General features: G+C 48.4%; 1 pseudogene; it reads left to right on the top strand.

The window, feature by feature from the left end:
- Positions 1–1965: 1965 nt before the first annotated feature.
- LOC112394704 (2-iminobutanoate/2-iminopropanoate deaminase pseudogene) lies at positions 1966–2531 on the top strand (annotated as a pseudogene).
- The last annotated feature ends 949 nt before the right edge of the window (positions 2532–3480 follow it).

Below are 3480 nucleotides of genomic sequence, written 5' to 3'. Positions count from 1 at the left end.
ACAGCCGACTGGGGACCCTCACAGAGGTGGGTCTGGATCTTGCTGCGAGGAGCTCAGGTCCTAAGGTCTGGGCAACGTGTCCCCCGGGCTTTGTAAACTGATCAAGGGGGCTCCCTCTCCCCAGCAATTCATTAGCTCTACTAAAGGGGAGACCATCTGAACTGATGTCCCTTATTTACAGTAGAAACAAAACAGCTTCCCACGCTATAGCCCTGGCCCCCAGGCTGAACGAGGCCGAAGGAGCACACCTCACAGCATCCCACACCTGGCCAGGTAGATAAACAAGCCCCAAGGAGGGAGGCCGGGGTGCGGGCCCAGGGCCAAGGGGTGGGAAGATTGGGAGGAAGTGTGGGCGAGGGGGAGTGCTGGCTCTGGAGCAATCACGATTACCACAGGGGAGATGCCAGCCCCAGACACCCGCCCGGGGCCTCCTGCCCCCTTTCTCAACCCCAGGGACTCACGGAGCGGAGCACAGTGGCTGGACGAAGGGGCCCTTCCTCCTGCCCAGAACCAGCACCTCTCCCTCCCCCTTCATCCTTCCTCCTGCGCCTCCCAAGGAAAGGGGGGAACAGTTCGTCCAACTAATCCTCAACTTCTCGGCGCTCCATTTTTAAAGCGTCCCTGAGGAGTTGGTATTGGGGTTTGGAGTTTGATTAAACACACGCCCTCCTGGTCCTGCACGCCGATGGCTTTTCTTTCCTGTTTAGTCAACACACATTTATGAGAACTTCCTCTGGGCGGGACCCTCTGCCAGGCGCTGGGGGCCTGAAGAGCCCGGGGTCTGCCGGGGAAGCTAGAAAGGCGACTGCAAACCACATTGCAGCCACGGGTGGGGGAGGGGGCGGTCTGGGCCCCGGAGGAGTCCCTGCTGCAGCCTGGAAGGCAGGGACGCTGCGCAGAGAAACATGCGAAGGACAATAAAGTAGTGATAATTCAATGAGGCCCCGGGCGCTGAAGTGGAGCTAGGGAATATATTACTTTAAGTGCCTACTATGCAAGGGGCACTGTCCTTCAGAGGCCTGGAGGCCACCGGGATGGATCCTGGCAGTTGTTCCCTGCCTAGAATCAAGTCCAGGTCTCCCTTGGAAGGGAGGCCTGGGCAGCAGAGTGAATATTCTGTCCTTGAAACTGTACAGCTGGGAGGTAGAAAGGGCACTCCCATTGTAGAGAGGGGCAAACTGAGTCACAGGGGTGCGTTTGCTCACTCCCTTAGATCGCAGGCTCCCCTGGAAGTGGGAAATCAGGCTTAACTCTGCATCTGCAGCACCCAGGGTGTAAAAGACTTAAAAAGTATCCACGGGTCGGTTATTTACTGGTATGGCAATATATGACAGAAACAGGTTGCTAAAGGATTATACATTGTATAATCCAAATTTAGTAAAATACACAGGCACATACACATATTTTTTTAAATACTGACACTGGTAGACTACAAAATGTTAATAGCTGTTATCTCTAGGTTGTAGATTGCAGGTGTTTTTACTTTTTTTTTTTTTTAATTTTCTTTTAGTTAGTTAGTTCTGGCTACCTTGGGTCTTCGTTGCTGCTCACGGGCTTTCTCTAGTTGCAGCGAGCGAGGGCTACTCTTTGTTGTGGTGCGAGGGCTTCTCATTGCGGTGGCTTCGCTTGTCGGGGAGCACGGGCACTCGGGGGCTTCAGTAGTTGTGGCGTATGGGCTTAGTTGCTCCGCGGCATGTGGGCTTTTCCGGGACCATTGCTCGAACCCGTGTCCCCTGCATTGGCAGGCGGATTCTTAACTACTGCACCACCAGAGAAGCCCTCTCAGCTTCTTTTTAGTAACCTTTCTCCCTTCAGCATGAAGTCTCATTTTCCCTAATTCCTGAGTACTGACTTCCTGTGGTCTGGGTAGGAGACCCCAAAGCCTGTATCCTCCCCTTTGCTTGCTGACTCCCACGCTTGTCCCTCAGGTCCGTTTTCCTGCTTTGCGTTTATCATAATTAACAATCACATGAGACCCGTGAGACACGAGTAGAAGCAGCATACGTGGTAGTTGTCTCCGAGGGGCAGCAAGGAAAAAGGATTAGCCATGTCGTCTTTGATCAGAAAGGTGATCACCGCGAAAGCCCCAGCGGCCATTGGTCCCTACAGTCAGGCTGTGTTAGTCGACAGGACCGTTTACATTTCAGGACAGCTAGGCATGGATCCTGCAAGTGGAGAGCTTGTGCCAGGAGGGGTGGCAGAAGAGGCTAAACAAGCTCTTACAAACGTGGGTGAAATTCTGAAAGCAGCAGGCTGTGACTTCACGAATGCGGTAAAAACAACTGTTTTGTTGGCTGACATAAACGACTTCAATACTGTCAATGACATCTACAAGCAATATTTCCAGAGTAGCTTTCCTGCAAGAGCTGCTTACCAGGTTGCTGCTTTGCCCAAAGGAGGCCGTGTTGAGATTGAAGCAGTAGCTGTCCAAGGACCTCTCGTGACAGCATCGCTTTAAGTGGGCCCAGTGTTATTCAGTCTGGAATTTTAATAATGTTTTTAAATTAACATCTTAATTTTTACAGTATTTGTTGGAAAGTGTACGGCTGACTGAAATATCTGAAGTTATTATGGAAATACCATATAATAAGGGGAATTGAACATAAGTTGAAGATTAATGATGAATCTAGTTACTGATGTTATAAATTACACTTCTATAACACTCATATTACTGGATGTGGGAAAAGAGACACACATTACATAGTTACTCAGAAAAATAAAAGTAAAGGGAAATAGCATGTAGGAAAGATGAGTTACTATTCCTGAGAAATAATAAAGAGCACACCTAATTCAATTAGACTCTATTAATTTAATGGTGTGAACTATTTAGTTCTCATGTCAGATACATGATTCTGCTTTTACTTGAGTAAAATTAAAGCATTTAAGTTTGAACGGTAGAGGTAAAGGAGAAGAAACTGGACCAAATTTTATATAGATAATATTTTTCTAATGGAACTAAAATAGCATGCAGATTAAAAAAAATTACATGTTTGTGTGAGTGTTTACTTGCTTATAATGTCTGGGTCACCAACCACTGTTATGATTGTGGGGTACACACTTCCAACGGTTTCCAAAATAATTTTAAGAACAGTAAGAACGCCTAACATCTATTGAGTGATTACCAAGTTACAGGCGTTGTTCCTGTCATAGGAGCATAACTTCATTAAATCCTCACAACTAACTTGTGAGGTCCCACTATTTTATATCCTCATTTTATAGTTGGAAAAAAAATGAGAACTTTAACATATGGAATTGGACTTCCCTGGTGGTGCAGTGGTTATTCATCCCCCTGACAATGCAGGCGACAAGGGTTCGATCCCTGGTCCGGGAAGATCCCACATGCCGCGGACCAACTAAGCCCGCGGGCCACAACTACAGAGCCCACGTGCCACAACTACTGAAGCCCACACGCCTAGAGCCCGTGCTCTGCAACAAGAGAAGCCACCGCAATGAGAAGCCCGTGCACTGCAACGAAGACCC

This window comes from Neophocaena asiaeorientalis, unplaced genomic scaffold (assembly GCF_003031525.2).
Source record: "Neophocaena asiaeorientalis asiaeorientalis breed wild unplaced genomic scaffold, Neophocaena_asiaeorientalis_V1.1 scaffold242, whole genome shotgun sequence".
Lineage (NCBI taxonomy): Eukaryota > Metazoa > Chordata > Mammalia > Artiodactyla > Phocoenidae > Neophocaena > Neophocaena asiaeorientalis.
Note: the sequence above shows the minus strand (reverse complement) of the source record. Positions and strands in the feature narration are given on the sequence as shown.